Here is a 25,254-nt window from a genome sequence, read left to right on the forward strand (position 1 = left end):
AGCTTTCAGAAGAAATATTTTGGTCAGTGTTGCTTGCCTGCATACCTCCCCTTTCCCTCCCCACAGATGACCACATGAACAGTCCCTCGGGGATCATTTACGATCCAGTGGTCTTAACTGTGGTCTGAATGGAGTACGGATAATGACCACACAGAAAATCAGGAGACAGTGGACTCCTGGCTGACTCCCCCAGCTCATAAGACAAGGAAAACCAAAACCACCACAGATTATTTTTACTACAAAATAAAACCCAAGAGGAGGACTCTCTTGAAATCTTCAGGGAGCCATGCTGACATCATCCCTACACACACAGGTGCACATGCAGGCTTTCCAGTAGAACGCACCTCAGATTCACTGCTGTGTCAATTCAGACATTAGTCCTAATAAAATAAAGGGAGAGGGTACTCAAAACCTTAAAAACTTTTTTCAGAGGCCTATCCTACACAATCTCTATACCTTCTTTTACCTATGACATATAAGATCTCAATTCTAGGAGATTTAAGAGTTATTTTTGAGCAGGTTTTCCTATTGCTAATATAAAAATGTGTTAGTGTGGTTGCAAGAACCCCAGACAAAAACTTGTAAGCTTACTTCTAGTCCAGTGCTTTCACCAACTGGCCAGTTGACCTTGGCTGGTCATTTGACTTTCTCAAGTCCTGGTTCCTCATCTGCAGTGAGAAGGCTGATCTTCTCAGAGTTCTGTGAGCCAACCAAGGACCAAGGGCCCTGGAATCATGTGTTTGGCTAGATGGATCCACAGAACACAATTGTGATCCAGGGGGATTAAATTCAGATAAGAAACGAGGGGCGGCGAATGCTCTTCTGAAGGAGGAATTAAGTTCAGATAAAAATCTGTGCCTCTGTTTGGTTCTGGAAGCTTGGCTTGGCCCTGACCTGCTGCCAAGCCTTGGGGGCTCCTCAATCTATCCACACAGCAGGGAGAGTGAAGGCTCCTTCCCTGGGGGTACGTTTGCATGAAGCAAAGCACCGCAATCCTCCGTGACCTCCCTGGAGGGAAGGTTTGCCTCCTTCCCAGGGAGAGCTTCAGCAGTGCAGAGAGCAGAATACCTGAGGTAGTGAGCAGGACAAACACGGCTGAAAGGAAAGCCAGATATGAAACCACTAACCTTTCTGCAGTGGGGACAGGAGCCCCCCTCATTACACTTCATGGTGCTGCCTCGGCAGACTATGGGTTTCCCTGTAGTTCTGCCAGAAAAAAACCCTTTGTCACAGTCTTGATGGCCACACACCAAGATGATCTCTGGATGTTTTTCCCTATCCTTCTAATCCTGGATTGTATTTAACAAAATTTGTATTCCTCTGAGCCTCTAGGATCATTCTAATGCTGTTCTAAGGAAGTAGATTAGCTTTATTCAGAGTACAGTACTATTTTCAATGCATAGTTATACTTAGGTACTTTGAAAAGAACTTCACATTTCCAGCTGCCCAAGAATGGAAGACACTGCTCCTTCATTAATTCATTATGTACTTTCCCTAGACATATAAAAACAGAGGATAGAGGACCAGCATTCAGTGCATTTTAGCAGGGTTCCTGCATGTGGTAAGAGGGGGACCAGAAGGCCCAGTTTCTGCTAATAAAATATAAAGTTTATGGGGGCAGCAATATTATTGCATAGACCCAGCAATTAGAATAGCTTCTGGCACATGGTAGGTGCTCAATGAATCTTTATGGAATGGATGGATCGATGGATGGATGGGCGGATGGGCGGATGAATGGATGAATGAGTTCCACCTCTAAAACTGTAGGATTCTCTGATTCTTCAGGCTATGTCAATTATACTTTCACCTATATGATTCTTACTTTTCACTATCTCCTTACATCTCCTGTTCTCATCCCCTCCCCACGTTTATCTGGCCCCAGAGGCACCATACTGGTAGACTGGCTGCTTTGTTTTTTTATAAGATTAATTTTAAAATGATAATAATAGCTATCATTTGTTGAATGCTTAAATGTATCAATCACTATGCTAGGTACTTTAAATGTATCAACTCTTTTCATCTACAAAACAACCCAAGGAGGTCATGTTATTACTTCCATTCAACAGATAAGGAAACCAAGGCAGAGAGAGTGTGCATGTTTTGCCTAAGACTACCCACATGGTAAGTGGGGGGTGCTTAGCTTCAAACTCCAGTAGCTTCAAACTCTGGAGTGTGGCTCCAGAGGTAACGCGCTTAAACCCCAGATCTGCTGTGTAAGCTTCAGCCTTGCTCCTAACTAGAGCATTCACTATAGATCTCTCAACCAGATCTCTCTTGAAAGGATGCTTCAAGGTCCAAATGCCTTCAGAATCACCTGAAGCACTTCATGCTCCATAGGTTCTCAAGGCCTTACTGGCTTCTGTGTTAGTTTTCATCTGAGTCACTGAAAAGTATTCTTCAAGGTAGAAGAATTGAAAGTAACAGTATGAAGTCTATTCAAAGCCAGGTACCAAACTTTGTACCAGGTGGAGACCAACAGGTAGAGAGAACTCAGCCTAACTGGATATTTACGTAAGGCCTTCATCATTACTGTATACCAACACCTACTATATTTGGTCTGTAATGGATGCTCAATTGTTTGCTGAGTTTATGGGAAATTTGTTAATTATTAACAAATGAATGGCTAATAGAAAAATTAGACTTTAAGAACTTTAAAAATAACCTAATAGGAAATCTCAAGTCAAAACCCTATTTTTTGTTAGACAACAAAATGTCATTATTCTTTCAAAACATGTGTCTTCAGTGTCTACCATGTTCCTAGCACTATGCTGGTCATGGTGGAGGACAAAGGGAAACTATTACTAGAGAACCCATCGTGAGGAGTTAAAGCTGAAATGGGAAATGAGATTAAAAACTGGAAACAACTAGACTGCAATATATTCTAACTTTATGAAAGATCTGACACTATCCTGCTTCTCAGGATAATCAAACGTGTCCTAGATTTTTTCCCATGTGTTTAAAATGATTTGAGTTAGGTTAAAATGGTCAAATCCATTTTAGAGGTGGGAAAATCAAGCACAGACAGGTAGGTCATTTGCCCATAATCACATATGTAGTAACTGTCATACCAGGATTTAAAGGCACTCAGTCTGACAACAGAACCCATCTCCTAACCTGTACCATCCACACTACACAACAGAATAAGAGTGGCAGAGGAACATCAGGTGACATAGGGACATTACAAATTTACATACAAATATATTTGCATATATAAGTATGGTTTTTGTTGTTTCATTTCTGTGTATGTGTTTTATCATAAAGGAGATCATACACTATGTGCTGTTTTGGAATTGGTTTTCCTTACACACATGTCTTGAAGATATTTCCATGAACCTGCAGAATACATCAACCTTATTTGTTTCTAGCAGTGTATTACATGGTATACATATTTATTTAACTTTCTTCCTACTGATGGAAAATTAAGGTTGTTCAGAGTTTTTCTATTATAATGCTTCAGTTAACATTTGTGGTTGTATGCTCATGTGTGGATATTGCTGAAGTATATATTTATAGTAGTAAAATTGTTTGTTCAAGGTAAATCAACATTTTACAACATTTGTTCAAGGTAAAGCAACAATGTTCAAGGTAAATCAACATTTGCAACCAATTTTTTTTATTTTAGAGAGAGTGCTGGCGGAGGCACGGGTGAGTAGGGGAGAGGGGCAGAGGGAGAGAGAGAGAGAGAGAGAGAGAGAGAGAGAGAGAGAATCCTAAGCAGGCTTCATGCTTAAGTGCAGAGCCCAATGAAGGGCTTGATCCCATGACCCTTCATTCATGACCTGAACCGAAATCCAGAGTCATACCTCAAATGACTGAGCCACCCAGGTGCCCCTGTAACCCATTTATAATAAGGTTTTTGCCACCTTTGTCAAGGACATAGTTAAAATCACTAGGCTGATGTGGACTCCAGAGACAGGCATTATGGATGGGTATCCACATACCTCATAATTACATATAGTACATCACACTTTCCATATATTATCTTCATAGTAAGTTATAAAAGAATGTCATTTTCATTTTATAGATTAAAAAAAACTGAGATGTAGAAAAACTAAGATTTTTCCAGTGTCATTCCATAAATTAAAATCAGAGCTGCAACTAGAAAAAAAAATTCATTTGTAATTTAGGGTTGTTTCCTTTCAAACCACACTGGTACAATAAATTGCATATAATAAAATGGTTTGCACTCAGCTGTTAACAAACCCATGTATACAAGTTGTAAAAGTGGATAACATGAACATGATTATGGATTGCAAGTTTTGAGGACAGAAATGTGTAAGAAAGGATGAAAAGTGTTTTCCAGCCCCCACATACCATAATGTTATGATCCTAGAGAAATAAAAAAAAAAATAAAATAAAGAGGAAAAACTCATAGTTGATAAAATTGAAACAAAAAGTAAAAAGAGTCCAGAAAGAGTGGTTGGAATGGGAGAATCCTACAAAAAGTGGTCCCTGGAGGCCCCATAAAGATTTGCAAAAAAGAAGCCCTCCAAACATACTATCTTGTGGAAGCTAGGGTAACTCAGACTCAACCTTCTCACCTAAGAATAGTATCCAGCCTAGAAGTTTCTTCTGTAAACTGAAAGTTGGAAATGACAATTACTTGATCAGTAGAGAATTCCAAGTTGAATTCTTTTCAAAGATAATTTACTCCAAGTAAAATATTTTACTGTTAAATATTACTTATGATTGAACAATAGGTATCATTAGGTAAGAAAATTCTGAAGAGGAATGAGTAAGCTTCTCTGCAGAAGTGAATACAGAAATCTGTTCTTGATCATCTTGATCAGAGTAATGACAGAAGGAGTAGGAAACCTATAATGATGTTTTGATAAACTTGCTCAGTCAGATGCCCTAACATTTACATGTAAGTTTCAACTGAGGATTCTGCCAGGACTTAAGATATCTCCTCTCAACAGCTGTCAAAGACAGACGGTCCCTGTCTCAGCTCCTTCCACTTGGCTAGTATGTAATTTATCTATAAATTGTTACTCTCCTCCAGTTCTGACTGTATAAATTACAGATGAGATAAAGTTGGACAGGAACAAAGACAAGAACTCATGCTGAATAGTGTCTTTGAAGACGGTTATCTTGGAAGATGGCTTTTGGAAAACATGTAAGCTTTCACTACCAGCCCATGGTTAGGAGCAAATTTAAAGAATTGAAAGTGTCCCTCCCAGACACATATTTCTGAAAACTATATGGTTCTTAAGGAGAAGGTCTTGGACTATGAAAAATAGTTGGCAACAGACTGCATCCTATTATTGCCTGCCACTGGGAGTTTGCACTAGAATTTACAATTTTGGCTTTAAGCAGGACACTGAGTGTCCTGGCAACCCTGTATAAAAGATTGGCTGTGAACTTTGCCAAGGACTTATTTACATTTCAGCTGACCAAGACTTTTAATAATCGTCTGACTTCCAAAGCACCTATTCTGAGGTCTTCTGCAGTAGCCCACGGGGAAACAAAGGGCTCCATTCTCATTTGGAGTTCTCCTTGGTCTCCAGCAAAGAGTTTCTTCTCTCTCTAGGGATTCTTGATAAATACATGGCTCATAAGGGGAGCAAGCAAGGGGTTCAATCTGTGACAGGAAGAGAAGAAACTATGATACCTTCATAGGACTCTCAACAGATGCTCACTGCACAGAGGGCTTGAAGGAACTATGAGATTGTTGTTGCCTTGGCAACCAGGCATGCCTAAATGAACAACAAAATTAATAGTCCTAACAGGCTTCAGTGGCGTCAACAGGATGACAATACGTCCCTTTACTGGGGAATATGTATGCTCAATAGTGATCCCACTTAGATATGGTTCTCATGTAAAGAAAAATAGTGTCCAATAAAAGCAAACAGAATGACTATCCTGTACTTGGCACATAAACTTCTCCAAGCCAAGGGCAGGCCCCTGTTATTCTGTCTCCTTGCTAAAGTTAAGAGGCACCTTTCACACTCCCAGGCCTTTTTGTGACTTTCTATTTAATTTTATCACACTATTGCTAGTCTCCCATTGAGCTTTTGTTGTAACCAGATAAAGCTAAGGGGGAGCTGAGGGGAAGCAGAATGAGATACAAAAAGGAAAAAGTAAAATTAGCTAGGGCATATAATTGGACCCTGCTTGGCCTTGAGGAAGGCACAATACATGTTAATTAAGTAGATTAATATGTTGCTTGCTGAAGGGGCTATTGTAGACAGTAGGAAGTAAGTTTAAAACAGGTAAGAACTTTTTTTTTTTTTCTGAACTAAGGTAGGTTGAGCTACTGCTCTGAAAAATTAGATGAATTGTATCCTTGGGTAGAGACAGGGAAATGGGGGAAAAAATCTTTTTTAGGATGTTAGATGTTATTAAAAATCCATGGGGCTAAGCAACTTTTTGATCATGAGAGACTTTCAAGAAATTGCCCAGTCACTGTCTATTAATTGAACTGTACAATGATAATGTTCATGTGGATATAATGGCCTTTCAAATAAGAGTAGCATTCTGATCCAATTGTAGGCAGAAGTTTCATTTCCCAAATATTTATTATAATTATGTGACAGAACTGATTACTCCAATAGTTTGAATGAAGACAATATCTCAGGTTAAATAATTTGTCCAAAGTTCTGGGCAATGCCTACGTTGGAAATAAAAGTCTTTGTCAGGTAATATTGAGCTGGATGTTTCAAGCCTGGGGCTAATGAGCTCAGTCACATGAACAGGTTAGCTGGCTCAGCAGAGTTAGGTCAGCTCTACAATCAGATGCCAGTCAGTCCACTCAGAAATACGTCCAAGTTTGCCAAAAAGAATAAGTAAGCAAAAACACACAATGAGCTCTATGCAAATCCAACATGGCTCAGAGTATACACATGGCTAATGACAGATTCAAGATTTCCCCTTCTTTTAAGAAGAATTGCAGCACAATTTGCGAGGAGCACTGGGTGATGTATGGAAGTGTTGAATCACTAATATTGTATACCTGAAACTGATATAAGACTGTGTGTTAACTATACTGGAATTAAAATTAAAAAATTTTTTTCTAATTAAAAAAACTTAGACTAAATTGGACAATATTCTTAGGGAAAGATAAAGATGGAAATTAGTTTGCTGTTTAAAATACACAATTAGGGGCCCCTGGGTGGCTCAGTCAGTTAAGTATCCAACTCCAGATTGGCTCAGGTCATGATCTCACAGTTCGAGTTTGAACTCCGCGTTGGGCTCTGCACTGAGAGTGCAGAGCCTGCTTGGGATTCTCTCTCTCTCTCTCTCTCTCTCTGCCCCTTCCCCACTCACTCTCTCTCTCAAAAATAAATAAACAAACCTAAAAATAAAATAAATAAAATAAAATAAAATAAAATAAAATAAAATAAATTGTCCTGAAGTTAAATATTTAAAAGTTTAAAAATAAATATTTATCTAAAAAAAAAAAAAAAGAATGAAGCACACATACCTATCCTTACAAACCCCAGGTGACAAATCATTTTTTTAAAAATGCTCTCAGTAAATATCTGAGCACTACAGCGAATGTGAGTTAATTCACAAGGATTACTCTTTATATCTTTACAGTATCAACGTGAATACACATTAGTTTTGCAAACAAGAAGGCAAACTAGTAAATTGTTTGCATCTTCATTACACAAAAGCACAGGGATATATGCTTTAAATGCTATATTATGAGGTTGTGAGAGGCACACGTGAGGATAAATTGTCATTTTAAACATTCCTTTCCTCCCCACCCATGCCCCATAAGGACCTCCTGTTGTTATAAGCCTGTAATATATTTCATAGAATATAGTTAGGTGACAATATAAAAGTAATCATATATTACTTACAGTAAAAATCTTCCATTGTTAATATCCTATTTCTTGAGCTGAGTGCTGGTCACATGGGTGCATTCCCTTTATGAAAGCTCTATACAATTTTCTGAATGCACGTTAAGCTTCAACCAAATTTTTTGAAAACATTTTCTTGTGACTGCACTGCTGAAGTGTACAAATACTTATATGTTGTTTTACAGCCAACAAATTTATTCCTATAAACTTGAAGGTAAAAAAAATTTTTGTAACATAATCATAGTTCAAGTGTTCCAAAGAAGTTCATTATTTAAATAAACCATGTGGATTATAGCTCTGGCTTGGCCACTAACTAGTGTTGGAATTTGAGCCTCTTGGTGCCTCCCTTTTCTCTCCCAATTAAAAAAGGCTGGATGAGTTACTGCCCAGTGTCTCTTCCAGCTTCAGTATTACTGGAGACTGGGTAACAGGCCAAATAAGAAGTGAGAATCCTTTGGTGAATCTTTCTGTAAACCAACAACCCACTTCCTGGTTTATCTCTTTTGTAAACAAGAATTTAATAGGGGGAGAAAGCTGGAGTGAACAAAAACCCAGCTGAGTGACAGCCGACCCATATGACTCGGCTGTAAACCACAAGCCTTAGTCTAGTCACATAATGTCAGAGCCCCAAAGAGAGGAGAAGCTGCTAAGTATCTCCTCCATTAAATTCTGAAAGTCCGGGGCACCTGGGTGGCTCAGTCAGTTGAGCATCCGACTTCGGCTCAGGTCATGATCTCACAGTTTGTGAGTTTGACTCCTGTGTCAGGCTCTGTGCTGATGGCCTGGAGCCTGCTTCAGATTTTGTGTCTCCCTCTCTCTCTGTCCCTTCCCCGTTCTCTCTCTCTCTCTCTCTCTCTCAAAAATAAATAAACATTAAAAGAATTTTTTTTAAAAGTCTGAGAATCAGTAAGATGAGGATTAACCTCTTCCTGCCAAAAGAACTGTGCAAGGTTTTCAGTGGGGCTAAGTTTAGTAAAAGGACCAAACATTTAGTCAGCTCCTGCTGAACACCAAGCTTCCTGGTAACTGCAGGGTATAAAATAGCAAAAAAGGCAGACAGAACTCGGCCCAATGAGTCTTAGGGCTTGTGGGAGACACAGACAAGTAAACAATCAATTATAGGGGGATTTGTATAATAAATGCTGTGAAGGCAGACATGGAAGATACCGTGTGAGCAAGCACAGGAAGGGCACATAGCCCACAGTAGGGCCATATTAGGGAGGTTTTCTAGAGCAAGAAATGTCTAAATAATGACCAGGAGTTAGCCACATAACCATGTTCAGCTTACATGCTAGGATGAAGTATGGCCTAGGACAGGCTCAAGAGTCAGACTACTCAGCTTCAATTCCCTGTGCTACCACTAAATAGCTGTGTGAGTCTGAGTAGGGCTCTTACACTCTCACTAAGCCTTACCTTCCTTATCCACAAAATGGGAATAATAATAGTACTCATGGATTCTTACAAGGATTAAGTGAGAGAATCCATGTTAGCACAGAGTCTAACTACTACCATTGTTATTATTAACAGTGAGATAGATGTGGGGAGGGGACCACAGAACGTCTCTGCATAAACTGGCCCAGAGGAGACAAAGAATATGGCCGTTTTGTGTCCTGAGAGTGGACCAGTCCAGCTGGACAGAAGAAGGGAGGGGGCGATGAGATAAGGCTGGAGCAGAAGGCAGGCAGTAGAAGGCAAAAGGCCCTGTGCATTGCGTTAAGGAGTCTGGAATTCATCCTGGAAGAATGAGGAGCACTGAAGTGTTCTAAAAGGAGAGGCCCATGACATTCACTATCCACTTTATCAGTAGGGGAGAAACGTGCTGCCCACATAAAAAAAACCATTTATGTTGCCCCGGAACATTTAAGACTGCATCAACTACCCACTTTCCTCTACAGAGGATGAGGTCCAGTTGGAATTCAATAGCTTGCTAACATCCCGGGATTCCCTTCCCTTGGTGAGCTGGAAATGCAGCAGCTCAAATAACTGCAGTTAATTCGGGAGAGGCATTACCAAAATAATGTAATTCGGCCTAAGAGACCCAGTTCAGAAAATTAACATAGTATATCTTTTCATGAGCCATGAGCTGCAGGCCTCTCTTGAGTCATTAAACTTGCTCTATTAGATTACAGAAAATCCCAGACAACTAGCACTGCTGTGGCTGGATTTTTGTAGAACGCAGACCTTTTTTTTTTCTAGCAGAGGAAAAGTAAGCATAAACCACAGCAGCAGAGTCTTCGGTAACATGAGACTCGGGATACTTCTGCGCTTCCCATCTCTTAAACCTGACCTCTAAGGAGAACTTTAATAAGAGCAAGCCAAGCTTCTCGCGATGAATAAGTGAAGCCCATAAGGGATGGATGTAAGATCTGACATGACTCAACACTTACAAATGATCTGGAAGAAGAAGTAAGCAGTCAGTCTCTGATGCAGACACCCTTGTGTGCTTCCGGGTAGTTTAAAGCCAAGGTTCGGAGGACCATTTGTGGGAGGGTAGGCAAGAGAGTGGTAGATGCAACACAAAGGATATTTGGAAGAGAACAGTCCAAGATCTCCTTGCAAAAGTAGGAACTACCAGTCAGACCCCACAAGTGACACCTGGAATTACGGTGTGGCCCGTTAGGCTGCTGGAGCCAGAAAATGTGGGGTACCATCTAGAAGCATACTGAAAGCAGAAGAGAAAGCAAACCACCATTCCTCAGCCCTCTCAATCAAAATGGAGGCACATCTGCTCCTGAAATGCTGTGTGGCTTTATGGCTACGCACCAAGACACGGAAAACAGAACCTGCCCGCATGTTCAAGCATCTCCTGCTTGTCCGCCAGACTCCATGAAATCACATACAGAGTTTTGCACACAGCAATGAGACTTAAATATCAGTAACACCTGCCGTTTTGTTCATGCATTTAGTGAGTATTTACTGCAAACTGGCTGCATGCAAGGCAGCATGCTAGCAACTAGGGGCAACATCAGGGATGAGATATGTACACTGACCTCAAGTGGCTTACTGTCTAGTAGATGAAATGAGATATGCACATTATCTGTAACACAGAGCACAAAGTAATAAAAACCACAACAGAGGAGCAGATAAAGTGTAACAGAAGCATCCTACACATATTGAAAGGATATTATTACGTCAATAAATCAAATATATATATGATGTATTTTTATTAACCTCATTCATTTTAAGGTTTAACCTGGACAGTGATGGTCACTGATTTTACTAACTGGCAATTCCATTAATGCCCAGAGCCAGCAGCTGATATTGATCAGCAGGTCATAGTGGCAACAGGAAGATGGAAAGTTTCTGAATGAAGCTGAACTCTGGGGCTATTATTAATAGTGGATATTAAGAAGATGGATATTTTTTTTCTGATGGCCAAAGTTAGAAGGAAGACTGAGCTTTTGAGTGAAATCTGCCATTGTTCTGTTGCCTTTGCCCTCAGGAGACTTGGTTTATCCCGCAAGGTGCAAGAGCCGTGTCCTAAAACGCTCTTTAATGGAGGAGAATAAAAATCAGGCTCATTATCAGGATGAAGTAGCTAACATCCTGTTTCCACCTAAGTCAGCTTAGAGAAGCCATTTACTATATTACAACTCTGTCCTCCCCTGCCTTATCCCACACCAAAAGGTACACATTGGATTTAGGAGATTAATTCTGCTTGTGGAACTGCCAGCTCTCGCAAACCCTCATAATCAGAGTTCAAGAGGGAAATCAGTGGTGCTACAGCAGGGCTTGACAGAAAAATATGTCTGGGAGTATGGAATTTCTATTTCCTCAAAGTAATATACTTCAAAGAAACTAGGTATAGGAGTTTTTAATTTTGCTACTTAGATACAAAGCCCTCTCTTCTGCTGTGCTCTGACACAGGAAACAAAGTTACGTGGCTAGCTACCTTTTGTAGTCAGCAATGCATATTTTTTCATGGACCTCCTTAATTAATGCAAACAGACTTGCCCCATTCTCCATCATTTCCACAATTACATTTACTTTTGCCTCTGTGTCTATTAGTGGGGGGAGGGGCATATTTGTATAGGCATCTCCTAGTTACCAGAATGCATTTAACTGGGAACTGAGTTCCTCAATGTAATGAAATCACATTTCAGAATGGAGCAAACCTCTTAAGGTCACATGTTTAAAGAAAAGGAAGATTTTCAAGCATATGACATTATTAAAAATATTAGCAATGAAGTCAATGAAGAAGTCTATGAAGTCTATCCATTGAGTTTCTAATATATCAAGGTATGTTACTAGATGCTATATGTGATTTATTTAAAAGTTGAATATTGGTCCCTATTTTCAAGGAGCTTATAATCTAGTCGGCAAGAGAAGTTTAAAATTACACACAAATTAGATATAAGATTTAATAGTAGAGCAATACCAACATGTCTGCTAAGTTCAGGGAGCTTAAAGGATGGAAAATAATGAGAATAAATGTTAAATTTCATTTTGAAAGAGCCTGGAGTTGTTGGAAAATCATCAAGGCTTTAGGAATTTCTACCTTTCGGAAAGAAAGACCCACTTTGTGAGACATGGTAAAGTTGATGGCCCTACAGGCAGGAGTTTCAGTTTTTGTGTTCTGTTTTCGGTCTTTTTAATTTTATGTTTTATGCTAAAATATAGCATGACACTTAACCTTGCAAATATTCTTCTCCTTCACCTAATCTCCAAAGATGATTATTTTTTTTTAATTTTTTTTTAATGCTTGTCTATTTTTGAGAGAGAGACAGAGAGACAGAGCGTGAGCAGGGGAGGGTCAGACAGAGAGGGGGACACAGAATCCAAAGCAGGCCCCAGGCTCCCGAGCCGTCAGCACAGAGCCCGACGTGGGGCTCGAACTCACGAGCTGTGAGATCACGGCCTTAGCCGAGGTCAGACACCCAACTGACTGAGCCACCCGGGCGCCCCGATGATTATTTTTAACAAGAGTTTCAATTAGAAGTGCCTGGGTGGCTCATTGTGTTGAGCATCTGACTTTGGCTCAGGTCAGGATCTCATGACTCATGAGTTCGAGCCCCGTGTCGGCTCTGTGCTGACAGCTCGGAGCCTGGAGCCTGCTTCAGATTGTGTCTCCCTCTCTCTCTGCCCCTCATGCCCCACTCATGCTCTGTCTCTCTCTCAAAAATAATAAGCAATAAAAAAAATTTTTAAAGAGTTTCAATGAATTAAGGAATACTTGCATTGTTCAAATCATATTTCATCTGGTTTCTTCTATTTTAAGGATACTGGAATGAGTATTAACTTCTCTGGATGCTCTGAAGCCTATAGTAGGAGCTACAGAATCACAAGCGCATTATCGGCTTCATAAGATAGGAATGCTGTTTTAGGGAAGTTCAGATTCCATTTGGTGGGTGTTTTCATAAACAACTGCACTTCTAACTTCAGTTTAAACAAAACAGAAATCTTAACTGTCAACCAAAATAACTCTTAAACTTGAGTTTTAACATGTCATATTATGGGAGTCTGAGCTCTCTGTCTCTCCTCATCTCCAATATGCAACGAGCCCAGAAACGTGCAAAACTTAGAGGAGACATCAAAATGAAAGCTGAATATTTGGGTTCAAATTGCAGAGGAAGAAAAGGAATATTTTGGAGAATCACAAGGGATATGTCTGTTGTGATTGCTTTAAATCAATTTAAGCACGTGCTGCATTTTAAGTAAGTTGTTTGCCTGGTTTGTTTTATTTTTAATAAATAAACATAAAACTATAATCTTAAATGCAGGGTGAGAATCCAGATAATTGCTTTACTTTTATAATTGAGAGCATCTGTGTCTCAAAACATCATAAGTCTGAGAGCTACTCTGGGGATGACACACTGTGCATTCAAAATACTAGAAGAGGAGAAGTTCTTAGTGAAATAACAGCGCACCTATGGTCACTGTATCAGTGTTTCTGAATTTTTATTTCATCCTTTGAGGGTTTTCCAGAAATATGGACCTTTCATATGTTTAAAAAAGGTAGGATCAATTGCTTTGTTTCTGAATTAAAAACTAAAGTATCCCCAAACTATCCAGCTTCACATCCACACACAGGAATTCTAACATCATAGTTCAAAGCTTCTAAGTCTAATTACTGTGCCAGTATTAGGATTATAATGCACCCCATTCTTGATTATTCAAAGACTAATTATCTAGGCCAGGCACTTAAGCTTGTCCCTATTCCCTTGGTTTTCTGCCATTTGGTTATTTTAAGGTTCACTGGCCTCTTCACATGCCGGGCAGAGGAAATAGAAGATGAAATTCAAATCAGCAAATTTTAACTTCTCATATGATCTACTAAAAATTATGGGATAGAGGAGGAATAGCTAACGGGACAATTGAGGTTCTCCATGTATTTGATTTATTAATAGTGTTGTCTTTCTCCAATGATAAGCTGGCCAGATGTCTTGAACTAAGTAAAAGAACACTTGATTTTGACTCTTTGACCTTCCTATTATTTCACTTTATTGATTAATTTTGTCCCTGGGATTCCAGTTCTTCCTCCCTTTGTCCTTCCTTCTCCCTTTCCTTCCTCACTGTCAGCAGGAGTTACATTTATTTGCTAAATGACAGCCCTTTTATTTCTGACTTTGAAGGGGAATCCCTAGGATTTCCAGGCCTTTCCTACCACACTTTTAACTCTGCTAGGTTTGCTAAGCTAGACCCTCAACGCTATATGCTTACATGCTACCCCAAACAGAGAATGGGGTGTGGCCCTGCTGTAGCTCCCTCGGCTGCAAGTTTTATCATGTCTTGTCACTTTAGATGCTTCTACAGACGTTTAAGATGACCCACCATCCAGCCACATCGCTCACTCCACTCCCACTATGTACCTCTGTAAGTGACAAGATCCTTAGCCAATAGAATATAAATCAGAGCATTATTTCTTTCAGTCCTGTCTCTCCATCATTCCTTGTTTACCAGCCAAACCCACAACAGTTTCCTACAGCTCAAACTGTCAAGGATTCAATCAAAGTTCAGGCCACAGGAAGGAAGGATCCCCAGGCAAGAATAAGCCTATGAATAAAACTCCCCAAATTCAAAGGATTCATCTTCCATTGGCTCCATAGAGGCACCAAAACCCCTGTTAAGCCTGTAATCTTCTGTCCAACATTAGAAACCACAGGTCCTAGACATAGCCCCAATCCTGAAGGGAAATGAGCAGCTGTCCTCCATATTCCCAAAGCCTAAAAGGTGTATCATGGTTCCAGGATCATGAGGGAAGAGAAGAATTAGGTTACAGGTCACAGGCTCATATTCTGTTGTCTCATGGTCTATTCTAGTCTGGTCTATGTTATGTGATGAGATGACTCATGTATCTGTGTATCTATAGTTGTATCTACATTAACTACACCTATATCTATATATCTATGCCTACACCTATGCCTATATCTATCTAGCAGACACTAAGTGGTTTATACGTATCATATCTCTCCTTACAGCAACTCTGAAATAGGTACTACTAACATCTATCACACATGAGAAACTAAGGTTCAACTTGCCAGAAAATGGCAGTTGGCTTCAAACCCAGATTGTCTGACTCCAGAGTCCATGCTCATTCTATTACACACCCCAGCCCTATATTGAGTCTTATTCCCTCATTTTCCCCACATCTCAAATTGCCACCAGCTAAAGCTTATTAGCTAGTCGATAAATAAGACTTCATTCCTGCAATAACTGACCACTTAAGACCTTCCATGTAAGACTACTCTAACTTTACCTCTACACCAGGTTGTAGATTGTAGATCCTTCCCAGGATTCTCCAACTCAGGCCAGGGTCCCCAACAAGAAGACTCTTTTCCAGGTCTCCTTTTCACAGAGTCGACCATGAAGAGCTCAGAAAGAAGGGGAAAAAATGGTATTAACTACAAATGTGTAAATGGCATGTGGGAGCACAGATGGCAAAGAATTGGAAATAACCTAGAAAGTTGACACCAATGGAAAGATCCCAGTAAGTAGTAACATATAGCAATACTTGATATAGCAATTAAAACAAATAAAATAAAAATATTATAGACATTCCTGAAAGATACAAGATAGACTTTAACAAATGGAAAGTTTCCCCTATTTTTGGATAGGATGATTCAATATCATAAATATGTCAGCTCTTTCTAAGTTTATTTATAAATTTAACTCAATACCAATAGAAATGCCAACAAGATTTTCTGTGGTATTAGGCAAGTTGACACTAAAGTTCATATGGAAAAACAAACATGCGAGAATGGTCAGAAAAATACTGAAAAAGAAAACCTATGAGGTTGTGGTAAGGAGGGGGAATTAGCCCTTACCAGACATTAAAACATGCTAGAGAAAGCTTGCAAGTTCCTATTTAGTCTATAGGCTAAAGACAGGCTTTCAATCATGGTTCAAAACTCTGAGACAATTTAAAAAAAAAATTAATAAAGCTTGACTACATAAAAATTTTTGTATGGCAAGAGAAAAAACAGTATAAACAAAGTCAAAAGACTTTGATAAAATAGATGAAAACATTTGCCACACATACCACATGCAAGCAGCTAATATCCCTAATATACAAAGAACTCTTAAAAAGCCAAAGACAGGGGCACCTGGGTGGCTTGGTCGGTTCAGTGGCCAACTTCAGTTCAGGTCATGATCTCGTGGTTCATGAGTTTAAGCCTCATGTCAGGCTCTGTGCTGACAGCTCAGAGCCTGGAGCCTGCTTTAGACTCTGTGTCTCCCTCATTCCCTGCCCCTCCCCCAGCTCACTCTCTCTCTTTCTCTCTCAAAAATAAATAAACTTAGAAAAAAATTTTTAAAAATCCAAAGACAAAATCTTAAAATGGAAGAATGACATGAAGGTAAACACACAAACACACACACACGATCTAAAGTGGCCCTTAAATATATAAAAAGTGATTAAACACACTCAGAGAAATGCAAACTGAAACACTGATATCCCATTTCTCATTTATTAGATTGGTGAAAATTATAAAGTAAGACAACACATTCTTTTGGTGAGGCTGTAGGGAAACAAGCACTCACATACATTACTGATGAGAAGGCAAACTGATGAATCCTTCTGGAAGGGAATTTGGCCACATCTAACAAAAGTACACATGCACATATATTTTGACTGACTATTCCACTTCTAGGATTCTAGCATAAAGACAGATCTCCAATAATACAAGAATACAGACTGACAAGATTATTCATTCCAATATTGTAATTGCAAAATATTAGAGACAATCTAAATGCCCATACACAGGAGACTAATTGAAAAAAATGTGGTACATCACACAATGGAGTACTGCATTACATCCAGCAGCAAACAAGGAAAAGGAAGATCTCTGTGAACTGATATGTAGGGATTTCTAGAACAAACTATTAAGAAAAAAAAAATCAAAGTACAAAGGGAATATCTATAGTATGTTATCCTTCATCTAAGAAAGACGGGAATGTAGGAAAACATGCATCTGCTTATTTGTACAAAAGGAATACAGGAAGGATAGACCAGTAACCAATGAGCATGGTTACTTTGTGGTTGTTGGTGGAATAGAAAAGGCAGAAGAAAAAAGGGGGCAGAGGAACAGGTAGTAAGGATGGGGGGAGCAATATTTCTCTGAATACAGCTTTTTATGTAACGTTGACTCTCAGAACCATGGTAAAGTTTCATGGTATTATATATACTGTGGATAATGAAAGTCAGGTTTCCAACTGTCACAGAAAAAAGCTACAATTCAGGAAAAGCAAAAGGCTAGAACAATGTGGTGTTAAATTGGAATCAGAGGTATCAGCATGAACTCATGGATTTTAATATACATACAGGTGGATACATACAGAAATAAATCATACACACACACACACACACACACACACACACACACACACACACACATATACACTTCCTAGATCTGTCCACTTGATAGAGAGCCTAGAAAAAAATGGCGCTCGGTCATTCAGGCACAGACACCTAGTGCCCAGGCCCTGGTTTCTAAGTAACATTCTCCAATGAACATTCCAAGGACCTGGGCTCCTTGGAAAAGTGGTCAGTTCTACAGCTGGGATAGGGAAAATACAAGATGAGCCTGAATGCTGATGTGTCGGAAAGTAACAAAGTGCTCAAAAAAGCAACGGACCTGTTAAAAGGACACAGAAGCCAACCTGAAGGAGCTCTTAATAACCAAAGCTGGGACAATTTGAGCAACAAAAGGACAATAATAATAATAGTAATGGAAAAAAATAGTAATGGATTATAACCCACAGAATATACAATAAATACTCATGAGACCATATTAGTCTAGATAAATAATCAGAATTAAACAGGGGATAAGCTAGTTACAAGAAGGCAAACACTGTAATATTCCTCATCTATGACATTTTTGGGGTAAATTTCAGGGACACAAAGTAAAATGGTGAAGGCAGGAATGGGGAGGTGATGTTTAGTGGGGACAGAGTTTCAGTTGGGGAAGATGAAAAAGTTTCTAGAAATGGATGGTGGTGATGGTTGCACAACAATGTGAATGCCCTTAATGCTACAGAATTGTACACTTAAATGTAGTTAAGATGGTAAATTTTATGTTATATATATTCTACCACAATAAAATTTTTAAGTGTATTTAGAAAGCAAAAATAAAAACAAATAATAAACAGAGGAGAACGTCCGGCTCCTCCTTACAGTAGAACTCTAATGAATGCAGAAGGAATGAGGGAAAATAAGAAAACCTCCAGGGGCGCCTGGGTGGCTAAGTCGGTTAAGCATCCGACTTTGGCTCAGGTCGTGATATCACAGTTCATGAGTTCAAGCCCTGCATGGGGGTCTCTGTTGTCAGTGCGGAGCTGCTTTGGATCCTCTGGCTCCCCCTCTCTCTCTCTGCCCCTCCACCACTCACACTCTCCCTCCCTCTCAAAAATAAATAAACATTAAAAAGAAAAAGAAAATCTCCAGTAGGCAAACACTAGAATATTACTTGCAGCAGCAAGAACTATTGATGGATGTTAAAATTATTGAGCAAATGAGAAACAAGATATTTGCACAGAGTATCTCCCCCAAAAGATACTTATTAATTACAAAGGGGAAGATATGAACTTTAAAGTGGAGACACTTGGCAGATACCATCCTAGCTACATGATCAAAGGTACCACCACAACTTGTAAGACATGTCAGCAAAGAGACACAACACCTTTTCTGTGATATTCCTGCCAAAATGCACGATCTAGACCCCATCATGAGGAAGCATCAGATATACCTGAACTGAGGGACATTCTACAAAATAACTGGTCTCTAAATCTTCAGAAGAATCAGGATCTTTAAAGTCAAGGAAAGACCGGGGAACACCTGGGAGAATGAAGGAAACCGAAGAGACATGACAGCTAAATGTCAACATGTTTCTGAACTGGAACCATTTTCTATACAGGACATTATTGGTACAGTCAGAGAAAGTGGAATGGTTTGAGGATTATAAGGTAGTAATATGTCAGTGTTAATTTCCCGATTTTGATGATTGCAATGCAGTTATATAGCAGAACACCCTCACATGTAGGAAACACACACTGAAGTATTCAGGGGTAACAGGACATCAGGTTAGCAACGTATTCTCAAATTGGTGAAAAGGAAATTACTGGTACTTAACTTGCATGCATAAATTTGAGATCTTGTCAAAATAAAAATATAACTAGTATTAAAAGATAAAGGAATTACCTCACATAATTCCAAATGCAGAGAATTGAGGAAGGAGTAAAGAGGCAAAGAGCAAATCAAAGAGGCATCATTGGAAGAAATAAGAGCCCAGAATGGCTAAGAATTTTCCAAGCTGAGGAGGAAAGAAAGTCTCAAGTCCTCAGAGTGAATGTTTACATCAACTGCCAAGACAGAATAACAAAAATAAATCCACATCTAAGCATACCATAGTGAAAATTCTGAACAGCAGGGATAAAGCGAAAATCCTAAATGCTACCAGGAGAGAAGACAGATTACCTACAAAGAGGCAGTCATTAGGCTGAAAGCAGGCTTCTCATGGGTGAATTGACACCAGCAGATGGTAGGGAAATAACTTCCAAGCAGAAAAGCGAAAATAACGAGAACTGTATATGGAGCAAAACCAGTGTCATTCTGACTGCAGTAGGTCTCAACAGGATATCCCTCAGCAAGAAGAAAACTGAACCCAGAAGGAAGGAGTGGGACATAAGGAACATACGTGGCAAAGAAATTAACAAAATATATTGGTAAATCTATATAAATATTGATTGCTAATAATAATCATAATAACTAATTTTTTGCCTTAATTTAAAAACTGGTAAAACCAACAATAAAATGGCAGATTGAAGAAAGGATTCTTTGGGTACTTAAAGCCCTGATAAATTTCTTGTCTTGTTCAGAAGGAGAAGAGAATGACTGAAGAGTTATAGACTTTGGGCAGAGAGCTTAAAGTGAACGTTAAAAATGTAAAAAAAAAAAAAAATTTAAACATAGAATCTAAAATTTTCAAACTCCTGGAGTAGAGGTTGAGGAAAGAATAATAAAAATGCATAAATCCAAAACAGAGCAAGAAATTATTTTTAAGTAGGTAAAACTTGGTAAATAAAAAATAACGTAAGGTGGTAGAAATAAGTCCAACTATGTCATTAATCACAATCAATGGAAACTGATTAAACTCAGCTAAGCAAGTTATTTGTGGATAAAGGAGTAACATCAGCAATGAGAAACTTTCAAGGGACATACATAAAACAAATAAAGAAAATAAAGAGATGGAGAAAGATAGCCCAGGAAAATACTAAGCAAAAGATTTTGAGTGAGCAATTGTGATCATAGATAAAACAGAATTTAAGGCTAAAGCATTAACAGAGATAAAGAGCTTCATTCTAAAATGACTTTTTGAAGTCTGGAAAAAAATATAACTATCATGAACTTGTATGCATCTACTAATAGAGCTTAGGTGTATATAAGCAAAAAAAAAAAAAGAATTACAAAGAAAATTGGATAATACACATTCATAGTAGGAGATTTTAACGTTAACTCTCTCACACACTGATAGACAAGTCTGACAGAGAATCACACAACACAATTAACAAACATGATGTATAGTACAGATCATTAAGAGAACACTACATTTTTCATGTATATGTGGCATAGTTACAAAAATTAACCATTAAGTCACAAAGGAAGTTTCAACAAAATTTAAAAAATCAATAGCATACAGTTTGCATTCTCTGACCACTGTGCAATTAAATTACGAATAAGAAATAAAAGAGAGTAAAACTAAAAACACCCTTATACTATTTGGAAATGAAAACTGCATTTTTAAATAGTCAAATGTTAAAGAAAAAATTACAATGGGAATTGTAAAAGATTTAGAACCAAAGCCAGTGAAAATATTTGTTCTTTGAAAGAGCTCTTTCAAAACTTATAGGATGTAGCAATACCAACCCTGGACCTTTTCCCCTCTTCTCTCCCAGCCCATTCACCTACAGCCATGGCCTAGACAAGCAAATTTCCTTTCTGCCCATCTTAAGGATGGAGAGGGGGTGGGCACCTGGGTGGCTCAGTCATTAAGCATCTGACTTTGGCTCAGGTCATGATCTCACGGTTCATGAGTTTGAGTTCCACTTGAGGTGAACTCAAGCCCCGCTTCTCCCTCTTTCTTTCTCTTTCTCTCTCTCTCTCTCTCTCTCTCTCTCTCTCTCTCTCTCTCTCCCGCGCGTGGGACTCTCTCTCTCTCTCTCTCCCCCCCCCCGCCCACTGGCTCCCCCCCCCCTCTCCCTCCCTCAAAAAAAAAAAAAAATGCAGAAGGGGTGATGTGTTTTCCAATTTAATCACTGTATGGGTCCTAGATTTATCCTGGAGGTCTTCAACTCCCCACCTTGCTGGGGACCTCAGCTTTCTCTTCTTTTCCCCATCAAGGGTCTATTAAAATCGAAGTTCAAAGGATGAAAGCTACAAGGGAATCTAAGGACTTCCCTTACCTGTTTTTCCAGCTTTAAAATTCATCTTAATATTTAAAAAATATTTTATTAAGCATCTGCAGATGTTCCTATCAGGAAGGTTTCTTAGGATATCTAGTCCAGCACTTTGCCCAAAATGGAGTACCACCATCTGCCAAGCTAACTATCCCCTCTGTATCTGAATTTCTTCTATAAAATGGGGATAATAACAGAATCTACCTTACAAGTTTGGTGTGGGGAGTCAGTGAGAGTATACATGTGAAGCCCCTGGCACTGGTAAGGGCTCAATAAATGCTGATTATTCGCAGCAGCAGTTGTCCTGTGAAATTGGTACCAACTGAGTAAAAAAGAAATCAATATTATAAAGCAATGTTATCTATGACTATGGATAATGGAAAATTCCTAAGTAAAAAAAAAAAAAGTTAAACATGAAATCTAGTAGGGGTATAAAAGAGTACAAAATGGCCAGGTACATTTATGTCAGATGGTTCCATATTTAAATTTTTTTATTTTTAAAAATCAATCAACATAGTTGACCTTACTGAAAGATTAAATGAAGAAATGGCATGATCATCCTAATGGATGTGGTCAAAGCAACAAAATTTAAGCTTCATCCATTGTAATTACCCTCAGCAAGTATGGGGGGAAGAGAGCCTCCTCAGTCTGACAAAGTCACTGCAAAACACCAAGAACAAACATCAGAAAAAAAGGTGAATCTTCAGGAGGATTTCCACTGAAGTCACAACTGAAACAGGAAGTTACTTTTCACCATGATTATTCAACATTATACTGGGGTTTCTACAGCAGTGCTGACAAATAGGAATGTATTCAGAGCCACATATGCATTTAAAAATTTTCTAGTAGGCATGTTAAAAAAAAGTAATTAAAAAAAAGGAGAAATTAACCAATACATTTTATTTAATCTGGTATATCCAAATTATCATGCCAACATACAATCAATATAAAAAATTATCAGTGAGTTATTTTACTTTTTTTCATATTAAATCTTCAAAGTCTGCAGGTTTTCTTAGATATACAGCACAATGCAGACTAGCCACATTTCAGGTGCTCAGTTGGCACATGTGAAAGGGTGCTAATCAAGGAAACTCATCAGGCTGACAAAATTTTCAAAGTCTGAAAATGACAAGCATTGGCAAGGATATGGAAGAAGTACTCATATATTGCTGACAAAATCTCCTTGCCATTTGGAGAACAATGTCTAATATTGGAAAATGTGCATAATATTCAGCCTAATAATTCCACTTTGCAGGTACAGACTTTAGGCGAACTCTCACCTACATGTATAATAAATAGTCTTCAGCATTGCTTGTAATAGAAAAAAGATGGAAAAACACTAAATAGCCACAAGAAGAAAAAGGAGAGACAAATTGAGGTATACTCACAGAAAGGAATAATATATAGTAGATAAAATGAACTAGATGTAAATAGAGTAAAATGGACCAAGCTCAAGAACAATAGAAATATTATATATAATACATATATAACCATATCTATTAATATTAATATTACCCAGTGTTGCCCTCAGCAGTTTTTTGCATTTTTGAAAGTTTTCACAATAGTAATCATATAATGTTTCTTTTTTTGTTGTTAATTTATTTATCTGGAGAGACAGCATGAGCAGAGGAGGGGCAGAGAGACAGGGAGAGAGAGGAACACAAGCAGGCTCCACGCCAACAGCACAGAGCCCGACACAGGGCTCAAACTCATGAACCATGAGATCATGACCTGAGCTGAAACCAAGAGTCAGATGCTTAACTGACTGAGCCACCCAGGTGCTCCAATCATATAATGAACGCTTCTTGCTATCAATGTATGAAGGATGAAAAATTCTTACTAGCTACACAAAATCAGAATAGACGGTGTTAAAAGGAAATGAAATTCTACACATAAAGATCTGTGTGTACACCTACACAATGGATGCACACATGCAACTGGCAGAGGTCCAGTCTGGCTTCAGACAGGCTGTGGCCTGTGTCTAGAATAGTATCTTGCACAAAGCAGGTAGTCCATAAGTACTAGTTCAATAAATGCGTGAACAGTGTTGCACTGGTGGATGGGCACTCAAGGGCCAATTTGCATGAGTGGAGGTTTGCCACCATTGTTGTGCTGTGATTGCTTAAGAACGAGGACTTGGTTTTGCAGGTTCATTTGAGGGTTCACAGTGGGGAACAAAATACAGTGCCCGACCTAGATATTGGCCTTCAGTCCAACTGAGGTCTCTTTATAAAAAGAGGAAGGGTACATCTAGCCTACAGGGGAAATGACTTCTCCCCCATGTTACTCTAAACACAGTAATTCTACTCTGGTAGCCAGATAACACAGCACATCACACAGTGGATGAGCATGAGAGAGTTGGAGGAAGGATAGTTTCTCTACTTCCTCAGAACCCAGTATGACTTTGGCTCAGCAAGTACTCCAGGAGACTCTGACTTAATTTGGTACCTCAAGAATTTGCCACGGAAAGCTGTATGTATCGTCACTGACAGAGCTTCATGGTAACTTGACCTACCATTACATAGTTTTCAGTACCTCTAGATAAAACCACTTGCCCACATAAGATATTTATGCACCATAAAAGCTGATAATTTATGGAAAGATAGATGAATAGGTGGAAGATAGATAATAGAATAGACAGATAACTTTTTCCCTATTTGAGAAGATATCCACTCTACCAGATAAAATTTAGCTGCTAAAAGATGGACTAGGCCAAAACTCATGAGAAGTCTCTGTTAAAAAAAAAGAAGTAAGATCCTCATGAATGTTTTGCAATTAACTATGTTCCATGCATAACAAACCTAAATATGAGAATTGGCAATGAGACCTACAGCGAGTGAAAGGAAGGGGATTTTGAGTGTTTCACGTTGTCTTTTTTGGCTCCAAGAGAACCAGGATGTGGTTTCAATTTTGGATGTGCTAATTATGTTTGTCAATTGTGAGCTTTGCTTAATTAATTAGTCATGTAAATTTAAGTTTAGTATTTTTTGCACATCTAAATCATTACTATAGCAGTTAAAAAGCTGCTTTGATTAGCTCCTTCCACAGTGTGCAGCACAGCATGCTTTTGTCAACTTCCTTTTGACAATCTAGCATTTCGGTGCTGTTTAGAGAAAATATATTCTATAGGTTTGGGGAAAAATAAAAACCAAGACAGGTGACAAGAAAGGTGGCCTAGCAGTGGCAGCTAAGTCAGTAACTGTTGGCAACATAAAATCAGGGAATACAGACTGGAAATGGTCATGGCACATGCTCAGGAGGAGTTCCCAGGGGTGGAGAGAGTTGGTGCGCTGAATAAACCAGGAACATGTTTCTTTTGGTAAATTAAAGTGGGAAGAAGATAACAGCCAGAGATTTATATGTCTTTGGACCAAAATCAATGTCAAAACCTATAAAACACCATAGGAACCAAGTCTGTCCCTGCTTGGGAGACCCAGAGTGACTCTCATAATCATTAATAAATACTGTGTCCAGGTGAAGCTTGTGCCAGGTGAAGCTCTCCCCAAGGGCCACTTCCTGCTTTAACAAGCCCAACTCTCAGGGACATTTTATGATATTA

At 38.9% G+C, this 25,254-nt stretch overlaps 1 long non-coding RNA gene across 4 annotated transcripts in view; it reads right to left on the reverse strand.

The window, feature by feature from the left end:
• Window positions 1-25,254, reverse strand: part of LOC121045326 (uncharacterized) — a 255,537-nt gene that overhangs the window by 173,482 nt on the left and 56,801 nt on the right. For 3 of the 4 annotated variants that reach the window (XR_005797703.1, XR_005797704.1, XR_005797702.1), the window contains exon 3: window positions 15,502-15,616. The exons of the other annotated variant lie outside the window; for it this stretch is intronic. This is a non-coding gene — a long non-coding RNA (uncharacterized LOC121045326). The remainder of the gene's footprint in view (window positions 1-15,501; window positions 15,617-25,254) is intronic. 4 annotated transcript variants of the gene reach the window in all.

Source organism: Herpailurus yagouaroundi, unplaced genomic scaffold (genome assembly GCF_014898765.1).
Source record: "Herpailurus yagouaroundi ecotype Mexico unplaced genomic scaffold, PumYag 190, whole genome shotgun sequence".
NCBI classification, from domain to species: Eukaryota; Metazoa; Chordata; class Mammalia; order Carnivora; family Felidae; genus Herpailurus; species Herpailurus yagouaroundi.